This window comes from Pipistrellus kuhlii, unplaced genomic scaffold, assembly GCF_014108245.1.
Source record: "Pipistrellus kuhlii isolate mPipKuh1 unplaced genomic scaffold, mPipKuh1.p scaffold_m20_p_17, whole genome shotgun sequence".
Lineage (NCBI taxonomy): Eukaryota > Metazoa > Chordata > Mammalia > Chiroptera > Vespertilionidae > Pipistrellus > Pipistrellus kuhlii.
In genome coordinates this window covers 5,026,835-5,054,008 of record NW_023425482.1, presented here as the reverse complement: position 1 = coordinate 5,054,008, position 27,174 = coordinate 5,026,835, and the positions used below count along the sequence as shown (strand labels likewise).

Here is a 27,174-nt window from a genome sequence, read left to right as displayed (position 1 = left end):
TCTGTCTCTCTCTTCCTCTCTGTAAAAAAATCAATAAAAATATATTTCATTTAAAAAATATATATATATATATTCTAGATACCAGCTCTTTGTTGGAAAAAGCATTGCTAATACATACTCTAACTGTGCAGCTTACATTGATTCTTCTTTTCCCCCCAACATTTGATTATGAAAACATTCAACAACAAAGAAAGAAGCTTGAAAGAATTCTTCAGTGATCACCCATATACTTGGATCTTAAAATTAACACCTAATATACTTGCTTTATCATATCTCCATTGACCCATCAAAACATCTTATTTTTGTATGCATTTCAAAATAAGTTGCAGACACTAGTACACATTGCCCAAAATGCTTCGACTTATATATTGTTAACTAGAAGTCAATGTTTGCTTATGGTTCTTGATTTTCTTTTCAGGTAAATTTCACATGTAGTTATATGCACAGATCTTGCCATAGCCCATTTGGCTCAGTGGATAGAGCATTGGCCTGTGGACCAAAGGGTCCCGGGCTCGATTCCAATCAAGGGTATGTACCTTGGTTGCAGGCTCCTCCCTGGTCCAGGCCCCAGTTAGGGCTCATGCAGGAGCTAACCAATCGTGTTTCTTTCACATCAATATTTCTCTCTGTATTTCCCTCTCTCTTCTACTCTCCCTAAAAGTCAATGGGAAAATATTCTCAGATGAGGATTAACAACAACAAAAATACACAGATCTTCATGATGTCAATGAGTTCCAACAAATATATATATATATCTGTCAAGGTACAAAATCTCAGCTAGTTCCCTCTTGCCACATACCGGGTAGTCTGCGCCTCCATTGGCATCCCCCAGAAGGAGTATACAGTGTATGATTCCATTTATATAAAGATCTAGAAAATGAAAAATGAATCTCTAGCCGGGACCAGTTTGGCTCAGTGGATAGAGCATCGGCCCATGGACTGAGGGGTCCCGGGTTCGATTCCGGTCAAGGGCATGTGCCTTGGTTGCGGGCACATCCCCAGTAGGGGTTGTGCAAGAGGCAGCTGATCTATAATTCTCTCTCATCGATGTTTCTAACTCTCTATCCCTCTCTCTTCCTCTCTGTGAAAAATCAATAAAATATATTTAATTAAAAAAATGAATCTCTAGCGAGAAAAAAATTAGAAATCTTATGGCTTCCATTGTTTTTCATGCAAATTGAGTGATAATTTAGATCATTAGTCAACTGGATTTTTGGTGTCATTTATCTTTATTTGCTATTGAGACTTCTCCTTTATCTTTGGTTTTCAGAAGTTTTATTATAACATTTTCATTGGATTTCTCTTGTTGGGGATCCAATAAATTTCTTAAATCTGTAAATTATGTCTTTCATTAAATTGGGGAAATTTTCAGTTATTGTTTGTTCAAATAATACTTTGTCCATCCTTACTCTCTTCTCCTCCTGAGACTCCAATTATGATATACATATTGTAGACATTCTGATATTGTCTTGTAGGTCCTGAGGCTCTGTTAATTTTAATTTTAGTCTTTATCTCTCTGATTTCAGATTAAGTAATTTCTATAGTCTGTGTTCAAGGACATTGACTTTTCTGTTATCTGCATTCTGCCATACAACTGACCTAGTGAATTTTTTATTTCAGACATTTTATATTTTTAGTTCTAGAATTTCCAATTGCTTCCTTTTTGTAGTTTCTATTTTTTCTGTTGAGGTTTTCTGTTTTTTCACTTGTTACAAATATAATTTCCTTTATATTCTTGATCATAGTAAAATAGCTACTTTAAAATCCTTGTCTATTGGTTCTAACATCTGGTTCACATCATAGTTGGCTTCTGTTGGTTGTCTTTCTCTTGATAACGTGTCATGCCCTCTTGTTTGTTCATATTTCAGGTAATTTTGGATTGCAGCCTAGACATTGTGAGTGACATGTTTTAGAAACTCTACATTTCATTATATGTATTCTTTAATATTTTCACGTAAATTTTAGAATGAGCTTATTGATTTCAAACAACCTGCTAGGATTTTAATTGAAATTGCATTTAATCCATAGACCAATTTAGGAAGGATTGACATATTTACACATTTGAGTGACCCAGTCCATGAAGGTGGCATATCCCTACCTTTATTTGGTTCTTATATAATTTATTTCAGTGATGTCATGCAGTTTTTCTGTGTAAGGATCCTGTGTAAATTTCTTCATGAGTTTATTCCTAGTGTCATTTATCTTCATTTGATGTTTTGTGATGTTTCAAATGGTATTGATTTTTTTAAATTTCATTTTCTAATTGTTTGTGGAGACATTGAAATAGCACTGTTTTGGGGTCTGTGAGCCAAGCCCTAAACCTGCTAAATGTTAGCTGAGTAATCTTAGGCAAATCTCGGTGCTGGATATTTGCTGCATTTTTAGCCATCAACATCCAGTCTCCCTTCTTTTTTGGTTTATGTCATTCTACTTATCTTCCAAGGATCAGGCTGGTATTGACTCCAACCAAAGCTCAAGGGTGGGCCTGCTTCTCACCCACTCCAATCCAAATAACACATCCCCTGCCAGCCATGATTGGCAAGGGGCCATTCAGAGGTAGTGTCCAGGTGCTCTGGTTGGAAGGGAACCAGGCTTCTTTTGCTGCTGAACCAGAATCAGAAGGGCTAGTGCTGCGGTGGCTTTCTGCCTACCTCCAGGGCTGCCATGGCTCTCAGTTATGTGAGCCAAACACTCCCTTTCTAGCTTTGGTTCATTTGGATCGGCTCTTCTGTCACTTGTCACAGCCCACCAGAGGGCCTGGCCATGAACAATCAACTCCACAGGATTATTGTAGGCCACAAGGCTGAACTTAGTCATAAATGTCCTCACCATCCTTGGTACTCTTTTTTTTTAATTTCTTTATTGATTAAGATATTACATATCTGTCCTCATCCACCTATTACCCCTCACATCCCCCCCCACACACTCATGCCTTCACCCCCCCTGTTGTCTGCGTCCATTGGGTAGGCTTATATGCATGCATACAAGTCCTTTCGTTGATCTCTCTCCCTTACCTCCACCCTCCCCTTCCTTCCCTCTGAGGTCTGATAGTCTGTTCGATGCTTCTCTGTCTCTGGATCTGTTTTTGTTCATCAGTTTATGTTATTCTTTATATTCCACAAATGAGTGAGATCATGTGGTATTTATCTTTCTCTGGCTGATTTATGGTACTCTTAACAAATAAGAACTGTAGTCAGAACAAGTGAGGGGAGGGAGGCGAGGGTCCCATTTAACTTATTACTACAGAGAAGTTGGCACCACACAAACCATCAGAAGGAGCAAGGAGTTAGGTTGCTGGGTTCAAATCCCAGTTCCTCCATTCCTGCCTCCATAACACTATGAGCAGCTGACTTCACCTCACTTTTCCCAGTTTCTGTATCTGTGGGGTGGGGTGGGGATAATGTTGGCTATCTCAGCATTCTTGTGGAGATTAAAATGTTAACAATACTAGTCACAACAGCCAGTCATGTGGTTAGCACTTGAGACAACCAAATTTATTATCATCACCACCACCTCACCCACTGTGTGAGTTTGTTGTGGCTGCTGCAACAAATGACCACAAACTTAGTGGCTTTAAACAACACACATTTATTTTACAGTTCTAGAGGTCAGAAGTTTCAGGGGCCTAAAATCATGATGTTGACAGAACCAATTCCTTCTGGAAGCTCTAGAAATGAATCCATTTCCTTACCTTTTCCAAGTTTCTAAAAGCCTCCTACATTCCTTGGCTCCTGGCACCTCCCTCCATCTTCAAAACCAGCAGTGTAGCCTCTTCAGACCTCCCACTTACTCTGACTATCCTGTCTTCCTCTCACAAGGACCCTCATGATGACACTGGGCCCATCCAGATTATCCAGGATCATCTCCTCACCTCTCCAACTTAGCTTTGCCACATCTGCACAATCCCTTTGCCATGTACTATACCTACCCACAGGGCCCTGGATTCAGGCATGGATATCTTTGGGGATCATTATTCTGTTCACCACAGGTGCTTCTCTTAGAGGGCCCCAAGGAGGAGAAGGGTTGGGGCTGGGAGCTAAAGCTGAGGAGGGGGCTCATAGGATCTACAAGTTGATGGAATTGCAGAGAGATGGAGGGAGGGTCCTGTCAGCTCTCCACCCCCTAGCTTCATCCCTACTGTGTCCACAATGTCTTGAGGAAAGATCTTGGCCAACTGGAGCGCATTCAGAAGAGCATGACCAGGATAGTAGAAGTATCTACACTCTGCCTTAGGACAAGAAGAATGGAGATGCCGAGGTCTGGGAAATCATGAAGATTACAACTAGAGGTTGTGAGATGTTTGACTCTGGCCTTCTTGTTTGTTTGTTTGTTTGTTTGTTAACAATTTCAATTGTACGAGTAGCACAGAGTTCTGATGTACCTTTCCCCAGCGTTCCCTAATATTAACATGAGACATAACATGGGACAAGTAATGTCGATATGCTACAATTCATTACCCCCCAGCCCTTAGTAGAACTTCACCAGTTAGCCTGCCGATGATGTTTCTCTGGTTGAGGACCCCAGCCAGGGTCTCACCTGTGTTTGCTGGTGGTGCCCCATAGTCACTTTCAATCAGGCCCATTCCTCAGTTTCCCATGACCTCGGCACTTTTCAGAAGAGAATGTTGGCCAGTTATTTTGATAATGCCCTTCAGTATGTATTTGATGTTTTTCAAGATGAGACAGATGGGTTGTGCCTTTTGGCAGGAATCCCACAGGCTCTCGCATCCTTCTTGGCTCAGGATCAGGGAGCACAGGATGCCAGCGAAGTCCCTTTCCAGGTGGTGGTAACTGATCACCTGGTTAACTGGTTTTGGACTGTAAACTACTACTCCTTTTCTCTTTCTAATTAGTAAGTATCTTAATTGTGTGGCCCTTTGCAACTATGCAAATATTCTGTTTCTCCTTGTACTTTGGCTTGCCAATTTTAACATCCACTGAAGGTTCTTGCTGACAACAGCTATAATGCAGTGTTGGACAAGTAACGATTCCTCTGTGCCATTCCCTCTCAGCTTTACTCGGGATGTGCTGTAACAGGAGTTGTCTATGCCATCCATGTATGTACGGAAGCAATTCCTTATACCACTGTGAACTCGAGGCCATTCATTTTATTCTATTGGTTATAACCACTAACTACCATTTTTACTTTTGTTGCATTATTACTTGTCTGGCCTTTTTGCACTTGAATTGGAACTATCAGAGCAGCTGTTTTCCGCTCAAAGTGAAAACAAACTCTTCTTTTTGGGGGCAGGAAGCTACACAGCTTCTGCAGACCACATAGGAGTTGTCTCTGCCGAGGGAAGTCCCGTCTGCGCCTGGAGCCCTGGCACCCCAGAAGCGCAGCATTGTAACAATTTGAAAAGACACGCAGGACAGACCATGCCTCAGCAACAGTGTTCAGTTCTCAAGGGATGTGTGTGGGTAGGGAGGATCTGGAGTCACCACTTGGGGGACCCCAAAACTGTGGGAATATCATTTTCACAGCGGAAATGCGTCTTCTCTGTGAGGAACTGTCGCTGCTGCCTGTGGAGCACTTTGCAGGACGTCCAAGCAGGTCTAGTCTCTGCAATAACCTTCATTGGACTCCTGTTTCCGTCCAACACAGTTGTACACAATTTTAACTCACACTGACTTTTCCAGGGTTGCAACTGTTGAGTACATCTAGAAAAGGCAGCACTTTTGCTTTTTAGAGATTTGACTGGAGCTCCTTGTTCCCTTGGGGCAGTGGTCGGCAAACTGCGGCTCGTGAGCCGCGGTTTGCCGCTCTGTTGACTAATGAGTTTGCCGACCACTGCCTTGTGGCATCTCATTGGCAATGCCATCTCAGACTCTAAGCCCCCCACATCCTGTAGGCACATCTGTTTCAGCCACTGCAATTCTACAAACAGGAGCCAACGGCTGGCTCGCCATCATGGGTGCTGTTCATGGCACTGGAAAATACCTTTGAAGATGCATGTGCTAAAGGATCTAAGATCATGAAGATAGTTGTTATTACAAACAAGTTGGGAAGGCCTTGGGTGGACCAGGGTGGGAGCCGTGGAGGCTGGTCGAGCTCCCTTTGCTCTTGGCTGGCAATAGTTTTCCCGACTGCCCCCTCTCCATGCTAGTCCGGCTGATTAGCTAGGGAAGGCGTCAGAGGCTGACTTGGATGACCTGTGGTATATAGGCTCTGAAAGAGGGGACTCCCTGGATTCCCCTGCTACTAGCAGAATGCCTCAGAGAACCAGGATGCGATGGAGACGCAGAGGCCCAGGGAAGAGGCAATTTGCCCAAAGTTACCCAGCAAGTTGGTGGCAGGTGCAAGTGAGAAGCCAGGACTTGCGACTCCAGATGACTGCTTTCTTCCCAAGCCCTCTTACCCTGAGCCGAGCCGCAAAGGCTGAGTTCTGTGCTCCAGTGAGTGTCAGAACACAATGATGCCAGCCCACCCTCAGAAACTCTGGTTTTAACTAGTCTGGGGCAGCCTGGGAATCTGGATATTCCCAAGCCTCCCAGAAGAGTTATATCAATTTCCTGTAGCTCCTATGACAAAGTACCACAAACTGCCTGGCTTGAAACAACAGAAAGTTATTATCTCTAGTTGTGGAGACCAGAGTCTGAAATCAAGGTGTCTCAGGGCCTGGCTCCCTCCAAAGGATCTATGAGAAGGTCCTTCCTTGTCTCTTCCAGCTTCTAGTGGCTCCAGACATCACTCCAGCTCCTCCTCTGCCCTCGCATGGCCTCCTCTCTGTGCCTTTGTCTCCTGTCTCTCTCTCTCTCTCTCTCTCTCTCTCTCTCTCTCTCTCTCTCTCTCTCTCTCTCTCTCTCTCTCTCTCTCTCTCTCTATCTCTATCTCTCTTTGCCTCTCTTTATAAGGACACTAGTCATTGGACTTTAGGCACACCCAGATAACCCAGAGTTATCTCAACTGGACATCCCTACCCTAATTATATCTTTTTTTCTAGGGGGGAGGCGGAAAGGCACAATTCACTATTATCACTGTCATCATTGTCATCATCATCATTACAATGATCATCACTATCACCACCACCATCATCACCATTATCCTCACCTGATATCATCATCACTGTCATTGTCTTCACCATCCTCACACCATCACCACCACCACAACCATCATCATTATCACCTTTACCATCATCACCGTCATCACCTTATTTCACTTCAGGACAAGATCCATGTTTTCTCCCTCTTTTTGTGTCCTTGGTACCCACCATAGGGTCTGACTCACAGAGGGTGCTCAGTGAATGTCTGTGGAATGAGTGAAAGAAATTGGCATATCAAGTCCAACTACATAAATGTTTCTTCATTGTAGTAATAATAATAGCATTATGTACTGAGATAGAAGTTGGGCCCTATGCTACCTTATCTCAATCCTCACAACAATGCTTCCAGGTCAGTATTTTTGAGCCCATTTGACAGGTGAGGAAATCAAGGCACAGTAGAGCTTAAGCCCAAGCACTAGTGGTGGGTGGAGCTGGGATTTGATCATGGGTCTGAGTGGCACGGAAGCCTATGCTTCGCCTCCACCAGGAAGCCCATGATGAATGACTGCCCTAGCCCCTGAACTCCTAGGGCACAGAACGCTTGCCATGATGACAAATACAGGGGGGCTCTGAGAACCTCAGGAGGAAGTGTGCCTCTCAGCTGCTGTCACAAACTAAAACAGCACCGAGGAATCAAAGCAAAGCGACCAAGCTGCAAAGAGAAGGCTGCTGTGGGAGTGCTCTTTGTGCTGGACTCAACCCGAGGACGTGCTGACCACCCACTATGCACCAGGCACCACCATCTCCCAGGGGTGCCTTCAGAGCCAGACTCGCAGTTGGTTGCCAGCCAGTCACTGGCTCCAGTCTCTGGGGTCCAGGCTCACAGCCCCGTCCGGAATGCTGAACAATCCAATGAAGAGACCAACTTTCCAAGAGACATATTCATTAAGAAAACAAAAGCAGCCCTCTCCCAGGGCAGCCCCCAACGCTGGCCGATGTGGAGAGCGTGGCCAGCACAGAGCCCAGCATTCTTATCCGCCACACCGGGAGGCAGCGCACAGTCCCCGGTGCCCGCACATGAAAGCATCCCCATCCAGCTCAAGTCCCGACGAGTGTCCTCCCTCCAAATTATGAGAGAGGAAGTGCAATATTATTTTAGGACTGGCCTCTGCATAATAGCCAACGAGGGCAGAGAGAACAATCCAGCGCTTATATCAAATACAAACAAGCCTGCTTGCTCGACCTGCCTCTGCCCCAGGAAGGGGGTTCGGCATCAGGGCCTGGCCTTGTGGACAGATGGCTGAACCTCTGGGTCACAGTCTGGAGGGAACTAAGGAGCGGTGAGGGGGGAGTCAGCCGAGGGTTCTCCTGGGGACGGACAGGGCCCTGCCCCAGCAGCAGACAGAAAGCAGAGCTCCCTGCAGGGCACTGTAAGGTGGGCAGTTCTGTCCTTCCTCTTTGCAGCTTTCCGATGCCTCTGGACTCTCCTTCTCCAGGATGGAGCCTAATCACTGGCTGAGAGCAGCTGTGGGAGAGTGTGGCCCAGGGAGCGTGGCCTCCGCAGTGGCTGTTGGCTTTTTGTGCTCCTCTCATTCCTTGAATCTGAGTGGCATGTCCCCATGACCCAGCCATTCTCCTCTGGGAAGGTGAGGCGTGAACTGCTGACCTCAGGGAGCCCTCGGGCCAGGGACTCCTGTGCCCCCATCTAGGAGTAAGCCCTCCCCCAGGTTAGCTCAGATCTCTCCTGGAGCAAGGGCCACCACCATCATGAGCCCTCTGAGCCTCAGTGGCACTTCAAGGGGACCTGGTCCTGGCTGGCCTCCAGCAGGGGGCGGGGATCCACGAGAAAAGACTGAGCAGGTGACATGCGTCTCACACATGGCTCTGGCCGCTCATCAGTGACCTCAAAGGTCCTTCCCTGGGCCCACTCCCAAACCCACTCCCAGGCCATGCCTACACCCACATGTCAGGGAACCACTTCCCAGCCCAGCATGCAAGTGGCATGCAAATCCACCCCTTTGGACCAGGCCGGTTGTTTCTTCCCTGGGCTCCTCCACACTCCTTGGTACGTCTCAGCATGTGGGCTGAGCCAAGTCTGTTCCTTCTGGTGCTCCAACGGAGCGTGTGGCCAGCCCTGAGGCCAAGGCGGGCACTCAGCAAGACAGAGGCCTGTGAGAACTCCTCTCCCTCTTCTCCAAAGCAAGAGCTGGAAGCCATGTGGGAAGGACATGAGAACTGACTTTGGACACAGCAAGGTTTAATGTTAACCCACAGCCCACAGACCTTGACCAAGTCACATGGCCTCTCTGAGCCCAGCCCTCATCTTGCACTGAGGTGTTCACGTCACAGCTCACATGCACACAGCACCCTCCCACACATTAAAGTTTTCATGACAATCCTGTAGAATGACGCTGTCCCTCGGATGATAGAACAAGCTCTGACGGAGCGGGGCACAGACCAGCTGAAGCTCAGTCACAGAAGTGCCCACTCCTCGGCCTTGGCTCCCAGGGCGGTCTGCACAGTCACAACAGCCTGCTCCTGCTGGGCCCTCAGAAACCACCGCCACCTGCTCTGTCCCATCCCGTGTGCCACTGCCTGGGCAGCGCTGGCCTCAAGCACTTGGGCTGAGGCCACTGTTTTTAATTGCATTATTTTCCTGCCTCAAAAATAATACCTGCTCTTTACACAGGCTTTGGAAACTATAGCAAAACCCAAACCGGGAAATTTCCAAAGGACCCTTGATCCCCAGGCCCAGAGAGACCCATCACTGGAAATTCTCCCACACACTTCCTGCCCCAGGAGCGAGCATTTGTTTTTGTTGCCTTTTTAATGAACAAGACGTCTCTTACTAGTACATCTGGCTTTTTGCACTTGCACAAAAGGGGCAATTTCCCAGGTCTGGAGCAGTGTGACTTCCTAGTGCTTCCTGTCCAGGGCACATGCAGTTAAAGCATCTTCTATTGTGGGCATCTATGTGGACTGCCCACCTCTGGCACCACCTCTCCCTGAATCCGATTCTTCCTCAGGATGAGTTCACAAAATGGAGGAACATGTCAGATAGATAGCCGTGTGGGAGCTCCCACTGTCTCAGACCCTGGACGACCTTGGGGATCTCTGTGTGCTAAACCTTTGACTATGTGTTAAAGAAAGCGATGCTGTATCGTGTCTCTTTCAGGGACGGGACATTTATGTACACTGGCCGCTAATCTTTCTTGTCATGTTGCCTGTTGGGGTCACTGGCCCACCCCTCAGTCCTTGGGTATCTTAGTGTCCTGGGCTGCTGGAACGAATGACTACAAAATGGGTGGATTAAAACAACAGAAACTGCCCAGCCGGTGTGGTTCAGTAGTTGAGCGATTACCCATGATACAGGAGGTCACAGTTCTATTCCCAGTCAGGGCACATGCCTGGGAGTGTGGGGGAGGCAGCTGATCAATGATTCTTTCTCATCATTGATATTTCTATCTCTCTCTCCCTTTCCTTTCCTCTCTCTGAAATCAATAAAAACATATTAAAAAAAAAAAAAAACACCACAGAAATTTATCCTTTCATAGTCTGGAGGCCAGAAGTCCAAAATCAAGATGTCATCAGGGCCACCTTTCAAAGGCTCTAAAGGGGACGTCTCCTCCCTCTTCCAGCTCCCTCCTGCCTTTGTGAGCACATGGAGTCTGGGATCAGGTTCTCCTCTTCTCCTAAGGACCCAGTTTTTGGATGGGGGCCGTCCTGGTCTGTTGTGACTTCACCTTGATGACGTCCATAAGATCCAATTTCCCAATAAGGCCACATTCACAGGTACTAGGGGCTCGGACTTGAGCACATCTTTTAGGGGAACACAACTCAGCCCAGTACACCATGCTCATTGAAAAGAGAAGTCTCCACACAGAGATGACCGATCTCCTGAGAGCCACTCTATTAGTTCTGAGAGGAACTCAGAGTGGAGATCTGAGAAACCAGCTCTCAGGTGACCACGGCTGAGGACCTCAGGCACCACACCCTCCAGGAGAGAGAAAGAAGTAGGCATTGGGGAGGACAGCCCATGAGGACAAGGATGAAATCTGCCCCTTCTTGGGTGTGTCCCAGTCTCTGAAACGGCCTGGTAGAAGGTTGGTGTCCCCAAGCCACAGGCTCTGAACCCAGCCCTACCCTGCCTTCTTCCATGTATCCTCAGGCCTCTTTGAGAGGTGAAGATAATAAACTCAAGGAGGAAACTAGGTTCATGGGGTTCAGAATGTGCCCATCGTCACCCAAGTTCACCCAAAGCTAGAGTGGTCAGCTCTATAGAGCATGTCACCCCAAGTTATGTACCTGCTCATTCCTGTTCCTGGAGATGGAGCGGGGCTCCCAGGAAAATACAAATATCTCAAGGAGGAAGCAGGATCCCTGCAAGACCAATTGATATAATAGAAAACTGATCCTCAAGAACCTTAAACCCAGAAGGACCCTTTAGGTATCACCCGGTTCAATTGCTCACAGGTAGGGAAAACAGCCCAGAGAGGGGAGAAGCTATACCAGTGTCTCTCAGAACACAAGTGCCCAGTGTGTTCCTGCTGTTGAGCTTTCTCCACTCACACACACTCCCATACCTGCCGAGCCCACCAAGAGTTCGGCATCCCATGAAGTTCTATGTTTTAAGCAAGAAAAGCAGGAAACAGGAGCATTCTTTGAAGGAGAGAATTTGGTAGTAATAAAAAACATCATCATCATTATCTTTTTTTTTCTTTTTTAAAATTTTTTTAATATTGATTTTTAATTATTGATTTTTTTTTTTACAGAGAGGAAGGGAGAGGAATAGAGAGCTAGAAAAGTCAATGTACATGCCCTTGACTGGAATCGAACCTGGGACCTTTCAGTCCGCAGACCAACGCTCTACGGCTGAGCCAAACCGGTTTCGGCTATCAATCATTATCTTTATCACCATCATCACCACCATCATTATAATCACCCTCATTATCACCATCACCATCATCACCACCATCACACCATCATTATAATCAACCTCATCACATTGTCATCATCACTATCATCATTATCACTACCATCACCATAATTGCCACCATCATCACTATCACCATCATCATCATCATTGTCACCATCACTGCTATCATCACCATCATAATCATTATCATCTTCACCATTATTACTATCACTGACACCTTCGCCATGATCATGATCATCATCATCATCATCATCAGGAAGAAGAGGGACAGGCGCTGAGACTGGGAACCAGGCTTAGGGCCTGGTGCAAAAAGGCTTTAGGTCTCCAATTGAAGGTACATGAGAGGCTTGTGAGCAGGTACATGACATGACAAAGTTTGTGTTTTAGAAAGATCATTTCTGAGGTGCCCCTGAGCATTTTTGCAATGGGTAGGACATTGTTCTGTTAACACTAAAACACATTTCTACACATCTAGAATTTCATTAACAAACACAAGTGTGTGCAATTGTGCTGGGGTTGGGGTGCTACTGAGTTCCAAGAGGCTGCATCTGTGCCCTGGAAGCATGCTGGCTGTGCTTCAGGTGTAGCAATGGTAGGGTACCCTGTGTGTTCCAGAGCACACATGATACATGAATGTTTTGTTTGCTCTAAGGAAACACCTAGCAGTGAAATGCCCTGACAGCATGAGAACTGGTTATATTCATACAAACCTCACATGTCAAAAACACCAGGACCATGCATCGGGCCAACAGTCAAGTGCTCTGCATCCCAAGTTAGGCCTGAGGGTCTTTAAGTTCTGAGGTTCTTGGCCAGGTGGCAGGCTCAGCACAGGTGTGAACTTGTGTGAGGTGTCCTCGCCCCTCTGTGGAAGAGCTCCCTGGGAGGCACAGTTCAGGAGGACTGGGAGATATGAGGGGTGAGCACCCAGTGGATTGGTGATGTCTGCCCTGGGTACTGGGATGTCACTCATTCACTTGAAATGTGACGAGCTCACCTGGGGAACTGAGTTTTACTTTTACTCAATTTGAATGTAAACAGCTGCCTGTGAATACCGGCCACTGTATTGGGCAACTCGGCCTGGGAGGAGGAGGAGGCCAGGGACTCCCCTATGATCAGTGAGGCCAGAGCAAGGCTGCTGTTTACAAGATTTGCTCTTCTCTCCAGAGGCTCCATAGCCACTGGGAGCTCCCTGAGGAAGGGGCTGGCCTGGGGAAGGGGTTGCAGATGGACCACCCTCTCCCTCTGCAGGCTGGCCCAGGGACAGTGTAGGATGAGAGGCAGGTAATCTGCATCCAAACGTGGAGGAGGGGCAGGATAGGAGCCGCCACCGTGAGAGGGGCAGCAGGGTGTTGGAGGAAAGCAGGATGTGCAGGCAAGGCCAGGAGGCCAGTGGGCAGGACGTAGAAGAGAGATTAGCACAAGAACCAGGAGGAGTGGTCACACTGGAGTCTGAGGCCCGGGACTGGGAGGACTTGGGAGTAACAAGGAACTAGGGCCAGAGACCTCTGTGGGGTCGGGTAATAGTCACTGAGCCATAAACCCACTGCCTCTTCCCCGCTCCCACCCAACATCCAGACATCAGGATGGGCCTGCGGTCCCTGGGTTTTATTTGAAAGGATCTCTTAAGTCAGCCCCACTGAGCTAAGGCAGAAAGCCAGGAGAGTGCCCAGCCTGCGTGGGAGTGTGTCCCCACGAGGACCCTGGGTAACTGAGGCATGGGCAAGCAGAAAGGGCTGGGGGCGAGGCAGGAGAAGCCAGCCTTCTCTGACTGTCGTGTCAGGTATCTGCGGGGCCGGGGCTCTGGGCTTCGCACATCACTACACTCTGAGCACACATAGACACACACTGGCACACACTCACACATACATATACATACAAATGGATATACATGCACAGTCATCCTCATACACATCTACATACATGTAAACACATATATATCCACACTCATGCACACATACACATTCTCTAACACATGCATATACCTACACTCATATAGAGAAAAACACTGACACACATATTTCCTTTCACAAACATACACATGTACATACACACATGTACACACTCATACACACATACACTCACGTGCATCCACATGCAGATCGATTTGAAGTCAGGCCACCCATCTGTCCATCACTGCCCCTCTTGTCCTGTCATCAGCATTCTCCCTGGAGGAGGTGTCTTCTGAAGGACACTGCCCAGGGCGGAGAGGCGGCATCCGGGCAGTGCCTGGCAGGGTTGGTTGGGGACATCAAGGACAGCCTGTGCCCAGGCTGGGGGCCATCTGAGTATCTGCTGATGTCCAGAGTGGGGCTCACTGAGCTGGTTCCCCCTGGCTCTATGCTCAGACTGGAGCCTGATCACCTCTGTAGGTGCAGTCAGAACATGGAGCTACACGGTCACCTCTCAATGTTTCTTCAAAGACTCAGGGAAATGTCTGATCGCCAGCCTTTGTCCCCCATGAAGTCAGAAGGGAACTATTGTTGGAACCACGGCAGCAGGTGGCAAAAATGGAAGCACGGCTTTCCTTTAATGTCACTAAAGTAAAGAAGAGCTGCCTTACGTTTGGGCAGGACCAGGATGGATAAGCCTTCGGCAAGAGAACGATCTCAGGGAAACTTGCCACATTTTTTCTAGAAGAATGTTGGAAGTTTTGGTGGCCAGGTATGGAAAAAGAAAACCTCTGTACACTGAAGTCATTCATGGCGAGCGGCGCGGAGGCGTTTGCACAGGCCCAGGTGGTGAGGGCAACGCTGTTCACAGAGCCGCCCTGGCTAAAAGGGCCAGTGTGTCCACGCACCTCAGCCAGTCACCCCAGCAACACAAAAACACACATCAATGCGCCTTTTACAGCCTGGCCTTCCACGCGGGCTCTGGATAAATGACCGAGCTGAGCAAAATGTAAATTTGTAGTTATCCCTCAGAGACATAATTATAAGAAAAAATAAGGACAGTGGCATTTGGAACAGGGAGGGCCGGCTCCTTCCGGCAGCCAGACTTGGTGTCATGGGGCATCCAGGACAGAGGGGAGGAAGCTGGGCTCCGAGGCCCCGAAGACAGAGCCTGAAGCTAACGGCCGAGATCCCTCTCCTCCCTGCCCTGGGCTCTGCCATTCCTTAAGCCGAACACGGATATCTCCACCCCAGGCCCTCACTCTGTGGCCATCCCATGAAAGGGCCCATTCATGCACCAGGCTGCTGGCTTGGGTTACCGTGGCTGGGCTGGTCTCTGCTGCCTCTGTTTTCTTTTCATTAGAAGGATTCCCATATTGAAGGCCTGTGAGAGGCTGAGTCTGGGATGTTCTGCTGAGAGTATCGGGAGGTGAACAGCCACCCATGGGCCCTAGTCCATTTGCTAAAGAGTCTGATTTACCACAGCAGATGGGGAAACTGAGGCTCGGTCATACAACTGGCAGAAGGCAACGTTAGGGTTTGGACCCCGGCTGCCAACTGCCCTCTAGCCCTGCTCAGAAAACATGGAAGACGTGAGCCTCTGTGCCGGCAGGGAGGACTTCCTGGAGGCAGAGTAGCTGGTGCTGGGAGGAGAGGAAGAGGTGGACTGCCAGTCCTGGGAAAGAGTCTGATTCTAGGAAGAACTGTACACCTAGACCCTGCCCTGCTATGCGCTCCATGGCTTGGGCTGGCTCACGCTTTTGAAAGCGTGGCGAGTGGCAGGAGGGCATGCCTGTGTCTGTGTGGAGAACCTCCTCTGGGCACCCCTTTCCTTGCCCTCTTTTTGCTCACAAATGGGACTGTTGGGAAGACAGGAAGACAGGGGCAGAAACAACCTTGCTTAGGGCGCTGAGTCATGCGCCGCCGTCAGTCTGGAATGTCTCCTTGGAAAGAGGTTCCAGGACTCCAGCCCCACCCACTGGGCCACTCTGGGGCTTTCCTACCTCCTCTCCCCCTCCTTACCTCCTCCTGGACCCCTTCTCCCAACCCTTCCCCTCCTCCTCTCTTTCTCTTTCCCTCCTAACTCCCTCTCACTCCTTCCCACCATTTACCCCCACTTTCTGGAATGAGCCCCACCCCATCACAGCAGACCCTGCAAACATACCCACAAAACTCATCAAATACAGGTGCTGCGTGTAACCACTGAGGAGCTGCATGCAGTTGAGCAGTAAAGCTAATGCTATGCCTGGCAGATAAAAATTCATTCATTTCCATTCCTTTCTGTGCTCCAGAGCCTGCGTTTTCTTTTTTCTGATGTCTGAGACCCTGGGTAATTGAGGAGATGCAGGGGTTGTGTCAGAGCCAGGGAGGGTCTGCTCTGAATAAATGCCGGGCATCAAGGTCCTGTGTCCGTGGGGTCACTGCCCCTTCGCCCTGGAGCACCACTATCATGCCTCAATCCTCGGAGACCCCGAGGCCCCATCCAGTCTCAGGAGGAGCTAGGGCTGACCCCCACACCTCAGGGGCCGGCGCCCTTGGCCTTTCAAATCCTCTCTGAGTAGTGGGTGTCACCACTTCTAAGTCCCAGATGAACAGGCGGGAGCTCAGAGAGGCTGCTGACTTGCCCAAGGACACAGAGCTGGGAGGGCACAGTGGGGGACAGAGGTCAGGCCTGCCTGTGCCAGGCTCCCTGAGTTCACAGGCTAATTGGTGAGTATTGCCAATGTTGATATGTTCCTAATGTGGGTTCCCTGGATCCTACTTTCTAGAAATCGGGGCCAGTGCACAGATAATTAGCGCTGATGGGTCCCGTCGCTGATTCCTAGAGAGGTCTCAGGTTCTATGTACAATACTTCCGTATTTGCTGTCACTTGTGCTGAAGTGCATCTTAATGGGACAACAGTCAACAAATTGGGGAGAAGTGGGGTTACCAGGAAGCACCTCTGTGAAGCTGAGAATGTGCGCCAGGGTTCAGGCAGCCACTGGCTGCCCCACCTCACCCTGAACTCTGCGAGGAGACCAGCAGCAGGCAGAGGAGCAGAGAAGCAGCACCCAGACAGCCTCTACTGCTAACGCCCATGCCCTTAGGGTGGACTCCATGCCTCTTCCAGCCTCAGTTTCCTCATCTGGAAAATAGGGCTAAAGACCCTGAGGCATCTCAAAAGATCACAGGTGAAACTGCAAACTCTCTAGGAGAGCTTATACATCTGATACCCCATGGCACGGCCATAAGCCCGGTCCATGTCAGAAACCTCATTTCCCAGGGACAAGGTCTTGTCCTTGGGGACCCACTGGGTCTGGCATGAACCTTCTCACCAGGCAGATGTGGGACATTGCTTTCCAGGTGTGAGGCTATCTGGACAGACGTGTGTCCACATGCCAAGGGGCTGTTGGTGTCCAGCTAGGGCGGCCATGTGACACTATGCCCCTGGAATTTGCTGGAGGTTTCTCACTCCCCCCATCCCTGCTCTGGCTTTGGGTCCGTGGTTTCATTTTGACATCAGGCAAAAGTCAAAGGGATGACTCAGGAGCGCTGACTGGATCTCCCGGCACTTGCGGGGGAGAAGGGAGCAGGGCAGGGGGGCTCTGCTCCTTGAGGTTGGCAGGAGTGGGTCTCGGGTCCCAGGCGGCATGGGGGCTGGCCGGGGGCACTGCAGGCACCTCCTAGCTCTGGTAGGTCTCAGAGCAAAGGGGCAGGGACTCCCATGTGGGACCCTGACAGTCCACACCCCTCCTCAGCACCCCGGGCGGTGTCCAGTGTCAGACAGCTCCTTCCAGGAGAGATGGATGCAGCTATATGTTCAACTTTGGAAACTGTGAAGAGAAGGTGCCACCTGGCCAGACAGAGGAGTGCTGGGATCCAGGGCCTGGACCACCGCCTAACCCTAGCAGGCTACAGACACCAGCCTCCTCACCCTCAGCTCTGTTGGCATCTGGGGCCCAGTCATTTTTGTCATGGACTGTCCTGTGCCCTAGTTGTGAGCACCAAAAATGTCCCTAGACATTGCTGAAGTCCCCTGGAGGGCAAAGTCACACACACACACACACACACACACACACACACACACACTGAGAAGTGCTGGGTTATACAAAGCAGGATTGAGGTGGGAGGTCAGGGGCTGTCCAGGGTCTCAGCCTGAAGGGCTGAGTTCCCAGCGCTGTGGATGGTGACACTGGGGTCGCATGCCGCGTGGCCTGGGACATGTGCTAAAGCTCCCTGTGAAATGGGAAAAGCGAGGTTGTGGGGTTCATTCATCTGCACAGCACCTGGTCCAGGGGGTAGGGGTCCATCAGCTCTTAGGACTGTGGTCTTGGGCGCCAACATTAAGTGGGGGCTTCTGTCACTGCCGCACACTGGTGAGAGAACTAGCTTCTCACAGCCAGGTGTGCCATGGGCTGGACACACACACACACACACACACACACGCACACATACAGGTGAGTTCTGAAACTAGCTTTCTTAGAAATAAGAATAGACCCCATAGGAAAGATCAGGTAGGAAATACCTTCTGGGAACTTTGTCTGAGCCAGGGGACCCTCAGCACTGGAAACTTTAGGAAACCAACTTGATTGAAACACCGATTAACGTGAGGGGGTTTCTCGGCCCTTTCTGTGCCACTTTCCATGGAGAGCGAGCGCCCAGAATGATGCCACGGAAATGTGAGCTGAGGCTGGGTGCCTCTCAGTGCCAAGTAGGGCCAGGGGCAGGGGCCTCGGAGTCCCTTGTCCCATTCAGATTTTCAAGTCAACTGGCAGGAGTTTCTGGAACCTTCTTCAGATAGTACAATGAGCAGGCACAGGAAAACTCTGACTTGCCTTGCACTTTAGCTTACTGTAAATTGTTGGGGGGCGGGGAGGGGGGCTCAGAGCTCCCTCACCTCGAGCAGAACCAGAGTGCCACAGGCGGGGCCAAGGGCCAGGTCCATTCACTCGTTTCCAAGCTTCGTGCAGGATCCTGTGCGTTACCTATACCGTGCTTTACATAATAAAGGTGTTCCTAAGAGGGTGTGAAACTTGAACTTGTGTAAGTTAAAGCAGCTTGAGCACTCTCAGGGGGAACTTTGTTCAAAGGACTGATTCTGAAAGGATGCCTTTCTGTAAAGTGAGGTATCCCTTACAATTTCGCCTCTTAGAAGTGCCCTAAGTCCACACCTCGAGTTTGTCTAGAGTGGGGGACGGGCCAGATCCATCCGTGGACACCTCCAGTGAGGGCTCTCCCGACCTTGACAGACACCCACCAGTCCATCCGAGGGAGTAGCTGCTCGCTCCTGCGTATCCCAGGACAGCCAGTGTCACTCACACCGGGTTCTGTGATCTTCAGCAGGTCCCTTCCTTCTCTTGGCCTCAACGTCCTCATCTGTGGTTGAAGCGATTAAATAGATGACTTGTAAGGGCCCTCCCATGCAGGGAGCCTGCGTGATCCCAGCTCCCACCATCTGTGTTCCAGAATTCACCTGGTCTGTCTGTGATGGGCTGAGGCTGGACAAGGGGATCCAGAGCAATGGTGCCAAGATTTTAGGGACCATTGACTCTATCCTGGAGATGAGCACCTCCTCCCAGGGTTTCCTCAAGGTGCCAACCTGGGGGACCTCAAAGTGAAGTTCTGCAGGCAAGTGCCCTGTGACCATTGTGGCATGGCCCCTCATCCAGAGGCACAAGAGGAAAATGTTTGCTGTGTTGATACCTACAGGGGGCTGGAGACAGGCCAGGACGGGTGAGGATAAAGGAGACATGGCAAACCACACGCGTATACTTTTGAAAGTCACACTACATCCGGGTTTGCATCTGAGCAGCACAGCCCTGCCAGTTTGGGGGTGGGCTGGCAAGGGGGCATGGCATGGGGTTTGGTGGCTTCCATACCTTTCCCACCAGGGACACCCATCACTGAAGTGTATCCCATGAAAAGAACACCTAGGAAGAGCGGTGCTAAAAATAGCAGGAGAGGGTGTAGAAGAGGAAGGGGTGGCGAAGTCTGTAACCGAAGCCTGGGGGCTGACCCACGGGCTGCCCGAGGCTGGGCGGAGGGCTCTCTGCGCACCCAGCCGCTGCCGCTGCGAGAACTTGTTTGGAGAGGACTTGGCCTGCTCGCGCGCCGGCCTGGGAAGCGGGTGGAGGTTGCTCTCCTCCTCTCCCCACCCCGCCCCGCAGGGGCAGAGCGCGGCGCGGCGGCGGCGGGGCGGCTCGGTGCCCGGCGGGCGCGCGGCCCGTCTGCACGGCCCCGGGCGGGCCTGCGGTCGGTCGGGGATGGGACTGCGCTCCGCGCTGCAGCGCGCTCGTCTGCGTCCGCCAGAGCGGCGAGCGGAGCGGGGCCCTCGGAGCGGGAGGTGAGTGTGGACGCGCCGCGCCCCGCGCCGCCCCTGCACCCGGCAGGGACACCCGCTCCGGTTCGGGTTCGAAGGGACTTGGGTTCGAACCCCGGGGTCATCTGGCTGTCCGTGCCCTCGTGGCCCCGACCTGGCTCCTCCCCGCGCCCTGGGTAGGGCACCCCGGCGGGGTCAGACGGACCCTCCCGCCTCGCTTCCCCGAGGCCCCTTCTCGACTCCCGGACCTCTCTCGCCGGGCCGGGGACGTGCGGCGCCACCAACGCCAGGGTGCCGGGGGGTCTGGGGGGCCGCGCGCGCCGGCCGGCCGGCCAGCCTCTGCCCTGCCCAACGCCGTTTTGCACGGCTCAGCCAACACCTCCGGGCACTTTGCAAAGTGCAGCCCGGTTGCCCAGGGCTGCGTGCCCACCAGGGCCACTGAGCGGGGACGCTGGGGGCAGGGTCCGCCCTGCTGGACCTCGGAGAGCCGGAGTGCATGGCACCCGGGATTCTGGGGGTGCGCGGCCGCGGGCTGGCTCATTCATTGAGGACTGGAGCAGCCGGTCCGCTGCCTCCTCCGGGCCGCCCCCGGGCATGTTGGCCCGCAGCTCTGGGAGCGGTGGCACGGGCAGCCCAGGGCGGGGTGGGGTCTTTGGGGCCGACCCAGGGACTCCACGCCGCTGAGCTCCGTAGGGAAGGCCACGCGGCGCCCCCGCCCGGCCCGCGCCCCGGGCCGACTCCCGCGCGGAGGCCGCCGGCTGGAGGGACCCGTGGGGACGCGGCGCCGCGTGGCGGCGGCCGGAAGGGAAGGCCAACGGGGCTCGCGGGGACTCCTCCGGCCACCCCGATCCTGCCGCTGCGCCTTAGGCCTGAGCAGCAGGGTGTGGGGGGACAGGCAATTGGGCGCCGGGGAGACAGGCGTTAGGGGGCTTTGAGGTGAGTGGCCTCCTGCGCCCTGGTGGTGGCTGCACTCCTTACACCCGGCACCACATAGAAACGGTGCCACGTGTTACTGCTTTTAATCCTCATATCATGGGATAGGAGGTGCCCAAACTCCAGATGAAGAAACTGAGGATAAGAGAGGTCAGGTAACTGTGCCAACGCAGCACAGCTAGTGAGAAGCAATGGCCGGTAGTCTCTCTCGATCTGTTAGACTCTGCCTGTTGGTGGAAAAAAATGTGTATTGAGCCCCCTCTGTGCCCCACACTGATCCAGACACCCCCAGACCCAGCCTTCTTGATAACAAACTAAACCAATAGGTAAATGCCAAGCTAGTATCAGAGTGGAAGCTAGGCAGTTACAGTTTGGGGAAGGGCAGCCTCTGGGAGGGTGTGCCCTCATGTGCCATATGCCCACCCTGGCAGGCCGTGGACCTGTCAGGGGGCAGAGCTTGCCAAGAGCCTCACCTGTGAGTGGGAAGAGGGAGGAATGGGAAAGCTGGGTGTCTTGAGGGGAAACCATGGCCCCTACAGGAAAGCGTAAGTGAAGGGTGTATGGCCTCTGTACCTGGGCCTCAGGCTGGTGCAGCCCCTGGCCCTTTGGAAACGTCCCGGGATTTCATAGTCAGAAGGAACTTAAAGGTCATGAACTTCAGCCCCTTTGTCAGGGCTTCATTCTCCACTGGACTCTGCTTTCCAGGTTACTGACTCTGCTTGAATACCCCCCAGCGATGAAGGGGTCACTTCTTATCATAGCAGCCCATCCATGACACCACCCCTGGAATAGCCAGAGGGCTGTGAGAAAAGGCTCTCTGGCTGAGCAAAAAGCCTCCTCCTACCTGTGTTTCCTGTCACCCAAGCCCCGGTCTCATGGGCAGCACACCGGACGTCAGGTTAACTCTTATGCACAGCTGCCTTTAGAGAATGTTAACACAGAGGTTGTGGCCCCTTCAGGCCTCATCTTTTCTGGTCTTGCACCTTTTCTGACCTGACATTTCCCAGTCAGGCTCCATCCTGCCTCCCTCCCTGGGAGACAGTCGGTGTGTCTCTACCCCATCTCCACGTTGGCTGAACACCAGGGTGGCCTGGAAGCGGAGACCTGCTCTCACCTCCTTCCTTCTGGAAACCTGCCACCATTGGGTGCCAAAGACGCATGTGCTTCTTGACATCAGTTCACACTGTGGATTCCTCTGGAGCCCTAGACCTCCGAGCCAAGCCCCGCCCCACTTCCTCCTGCTTTTGCCTCATCCTAAGAATTCAGTTACTTGTCTGCTTCCTCATCCAAAATGAAGGACCGAGAGTGAGGAGAAGGTGGGGTACTGACTAAGAGTGTGGGCTCCAGAATCAGCTGCTCAGGGCTCTATGCAAGTCACCAACATCTCTGACCTCAATTTTCTCATCAGGAAAAATGGGAAGAACTCACAGGTTTTGTGGGATGGCTGAGAGATAGAGGCTTGCCACACCAAGGTACTACCCACGGGTCTGGGGAGCCTTGCAGGTTCTGTGGGGAGAGTTTTGAAGATGTGAAAGACTTAGAAGGGTACAGATGCCAGCTAAAAATCTAGGGTGGCCCAGGCAGAGTAGCTCATCCTGTGTACCAAAAGGTTGAGCATCAATCTGTGCACCAAAAGGTTGCCAGTTCGATTCCAGGTCAGGGCACATACCTGTGTTTTGGGTTCAATCCCCAGTTGGAAGGCAACTGATTAAATCTCATTCTCTCTCTCTCTCTCTCTCTCTCTCTCTCTCTCTCTCTCTCTCTTCTCACTCTAAGTATGTCCTCAAATGAGGATTTCTTTTTAAGAGTCTAGGACGGAGGAGGTAGTAGGAAACAGTAATGCAGGCAAGGCAGGATACATCCCAGCCCTGTTGGATGCTACCTCCCCAGAGAGCGGCTCACCCAAGCCAGCTAGCCATCTTTGCTTTGGTTCATTCTAGAAGCAAGTAGTTGGGAAGAGACTTAGGAAAGAGGGTGCCCAGCCCGCCCTCCCGCCCACTGCACACAGAGCTAGAGCTGGAGCTGCATTCAAGGCCGGCCTCTCTCCAATCCCGTTTTCCTTTCCCAATTCAGTCTTCATCATCCATTCTCAGAACACTGGCTTCCTCTTCCCACCTCTCGTCCTGGACACTCTGGCTTCCATCTCCACCAGCCAGCCTCCTCCTGGCCATGCTACATGGTCCCACTCTCCCCATCAGAACGCCCCTCCCTCTGCTCTGCCTTCTGCCCTTCCAGATCCCACCTTAATAGTCTGTGTGCTCCTGATAGACCGTCCCTCTTGAAGACACCCTGTTCAGAGCCCCATCCTGCTCAGCCAGGTACAGCAAGCAGTCAGCACATACTGGCTGGGGGACGTTCAGGATCTGGTTCTCTGGTGGAACTGGCCCATTACGTAGTGAGCATGGGGAGGTGAGCTGGATGAGGTGGCTGTGCAGGTAACCAGGGTCTTCGTCCTCAGTCTCTCCTTGCTAGTTTATTCTTACCATTCACCTGTGGCCATGGCTGGGGTGGCAGATGCTGTCCTCGGGGACTGACTGCGATTTTGTAACTCAGCCCCTTCATGAACTCAGCCAAGGACCCATCGTTTCCCTGAGTGGAAGGAAAGATGGGCCTGGGCAATGGCAGGTTGTTCGTTGCACAGGGCACCAGCCCACACTGCGCTCACCAGGCCTTGGTTTCTGGGACTGTGAACACCTTCTGTTTATACCCAAAGGTACCAGAGCACAAGAGGCAGTGCCACGTTAGAGATGTGCGCTGTTCACGGCCTCTGTCCTTGATCCTGGGATGTCACACACAACCTGTCATGTATGTGTATGCGTGCTGCTGCTGCGCCTCCAGAGGCCCTGAGAGCGGAGGCATCTGTCACTGCTGACTTGGGACGCCCTCCTCCCTCGTCAGGTGCTGTCAAGTATCTGGGCCCCCTCTGCATTTTTCTGGGTCAACGTCATCCCTATAGATTTCCCCTTGGCCCAGGAGGGCCAAGACAGCTCTGGGGAGGGGTGGGCAGCAGGGCAGCAGGCGGGCAGGGACCCACCCCAGGAGTGCCGGGGACTTGGAGCCCAGCTGCGGTCAGCACAGTGAGTTCCTGCCTCCAGATGTTCTTCAAAGCCTCCGGGCTCCGCCCCCTCATACAGCCGCCTGCGGTTGCTGGTCCTGACTCCCAGCCACCAGAACGTGAGATCACTGACTGCATTGGCCGGGGTTTGGGGGCTGTGACCCCGGCACCAAACTATATGTTCTCGGCTCATTACTCATCCCGCTCTTGTCGGGATTGAAGTGGTCGCTGCGAATTACATCCTTGTTTAAATAGAGCTGGCTTCAGGGAGGACAGTTCCAAATATAAGCATCGTTTATGACCAGTGTAGGGGGGGGGGGGGAAGAGCCTGAAGATGAAGGTTAGAAGGCAGTGCTTGTCTGGGGAATCTGGGGCCTTCCTGGTAGACCCAGGCCCCCTTCTCTCCCTGTCTTCCCTGTCACCCAGCACTTACAGCGAGAGGGGGCCACACCATCGCTGAGGAGCTAACAGACCGCTTTCCTCTTCTCTCCCAGGGAAGCTCACACCCAGCTCTCCACCTCCCAGACTAGGTCAGGTGAGGTCCTTGAGTAAAAACCAATGGCTTAGAGGGGTCTCAGGGTAGGGGCCATGAGGCCAGAACCAGGCCCTGACCCCGTGGGGGCCCTGGTTTCAATACAGAGAGGGCCAGGTAGGCCTTCCTTCAAGATGCAGTACGCAGCTACGTGTCCTGGGCCACCCCCGGGACCCCAGAGGAAGGAAGGAGGGGGTGCCCATGGACAGTGAGAGCAGGAGATTAGTGACTGATGCACATGAATGAAATGGCATTCACACCAGCCTCTCCTTCCATCCTGTCTCCTATGAGTGGGCAGGGGGGAGAGAGGGGATAGAGTGTCCTGCTAACAGCCTCTGTCCTGACTCTGGGCTGCTCACAGGGCCAGTGTCCCACCCAGTGGCCAAACAGAATCCGCATTCATGAGTGGCCATTGAGTCTTTCCAACGGCCTGGGCACAGCCTCTGCCTGCAGAATGTGCCCGTTGCATTTTCCGAATTCCTCCAGGCGGCTGGGCCAGGCGGTGTGTGTAAACAGGGCCTGCTCCTCTGAGCCCTCACTTGGCCGGCAGGGCACTGCCCTCTAGGGATGCTGCCGAGGGGCTTCTCTGGGCTCCTTGCAAGGGGTGTGAGTGGTGACTGATGCAACACACCAGGGAGTGGTCAGTGTGGATTTACCAAGGCCATGGCCAGACAGAGGAGAGGAGCCAGGACCAGGTCCCGGTGCTGGAGGTGGTGGCTGCGGTGCCGGCTGCTCGTGGGCGTCTGTGCCCTAATCAGCGCGCCACTGCAGGAGCACAGCATACAATTCACCCCTTTGAAGTGCCCAGTCCCGTGGGTTTCAGTATATTCACAAGGTTGTGCAACCATTACAACCATCTCTTTCTAGAGCAGTCTCATCACCCCCTAAAGAAACCCCATGTCCTTGGCAGTCACTCCCACTCCCCCTCCCCCAGTCCCTGGCAACTACTAAGCTACTGTCTGTCTCTGCGGGTTCGTCTCTTCAGGACATTTCCTATAAATGAAATCACACAGTATTTGCCTTTCTGTGACTGCTTTTCTTAGCTTGCCATAATGATTTCAAGGTTCATCCATGTGGAAGCCTACACTAGGGCTTCCTTCCTTTTTAAGGCTGAATAATATTCCAGGGTATGGATGGACCGCGTTTTGCTTATCTGTTTAGCGCCAAGGGACATTTGAGCTATGTTCACCTTTTGGCTATTGTGCGTAACGCTGCTGTGTGCAGTTCTGTTTGTTTGTTTGTTCGTTTGTTTTAATATATTTTTATTTATTTCAGAGAGGAAAGGAGAGGGGGAGAGAGAGATAGAAACATCAATGATGAAAGAATCATTGATCCGCTGCCTCCTGCACGCCTCCCACTGGGGACTGACCCGCAACCTGGGCATGTGCCCTTGACTGGAATCGAACCTGGGACCTTTTGGTCCGCAGGCTGATACTCTATCTACTGAGCCAAACCAGCTAGGGCTCATGTGCAGTTTTTTTATGTGGATGTGTAATTTCGTTTCTCTTGGGTAGACACCTAGGAGTGAAATTGCGGGGTCATGTGTTCAAGATCACCCTTTCAGAAGGTTCCAGACTGTGCCCCACAGCAGCTGCAGCATTTCTCATTCCCACCAGTATGAAGGGTAGGGGGCCTCTTCAGCCCCTTTCTATGGACAGGAAACCAGCACAGAGAGGCAGAAGCACTGGCTCAGAGCTGCACAGCAGAAGCGGGGCCCAGGATTGAACCTCAGCCCGGGCCCCCGAGCTCTGAGCACGCAGATGGGGAAATTGTTATCTTGCCGACATGCCTAGAAACCCAGAAACCAAAGCCTTCTCTTGTCCCAGCATGTGGCAGTGTGCAGTCACCAGGGAAGTGTGTATATGAGTGTGCTCCATGCATGTATGTGTGTGGACACGTATGTGCACATCTGTGAGCACGTGCATGTATATATTGTGTGCTCATGTGTACATAATGGTGTACACCCACATGCGTGTGAGTGAGTGCGTGTATATGTGTGCTTGTGTGTTCCTATGTGCATGCACATGTGAGCGTTTGTATGTGTGTGCCATGCATGTGCGTGTGCGTGTGTGTGTGTGTATATGTGAGTGTATATGTGTGTGAGTATGTCATTGTGCCTATGAGTATGTACATGAATATAATAATAATATAATATAATCTATAGTAATAAAAGGGTAATATGCAAATCCACCCAACGGCCATCCTGCCGCCCTTCTGGACGACCTTCCGACGAAGCCGAGGCTGCAGCCACGGGATCGAGGCAACTGCTGTGGCTGCGAAGGCCTACTTTTGCACGAATTTTGTGCTTCGGCCTCTAGTATATAACATAAAATGCAAGCCACAATTGCAAGGTACAAAGGTAATTTTAAATGTTCTTGTAACTACATTTAAAAACATAAAAAGAAACAGATGAAATTAATTTTAATACACTATATCCAAAATATCATTTCAATATGTAATCAGTATAAAATCAGTGATAGGGTTTAGGTTCTTGAGGTCCCGTGTACACTTCACACCTAGTGCACGTCTCAGTTCTGACCAGCCACAT

At 51.5% G+C, this 27,174-nt stretch overlaps 1 protein-coding gene across 2 annotated transcripts in view; it reads left to right on the top strand.

Annotated features, from left to right (window-relative positions):
• Positions 1 to 27,174, top strand: part of ZNF469 (zinc finger protein 469) — a 187,844-nt gene that overhangs the window by 115,735 nt on the left and 44,935 nt on the right. The window contains exon 1 of one of the 2 annotated variants that reach the window (XM_036440235.2): positions 19,887 to 20,130. The exons of the other annotated variant lie outside the window; for it this stretch is intronic. The gene's annotated coding sequence lies outside the window, so the exon portion shown is untranslated. Of the gene's footprint in view, positions 1 to 19,886; positions 20,131 to 27,174 lie in introns of those variants that run through there. 2 annotated transcript variants of the gene reach the window in all.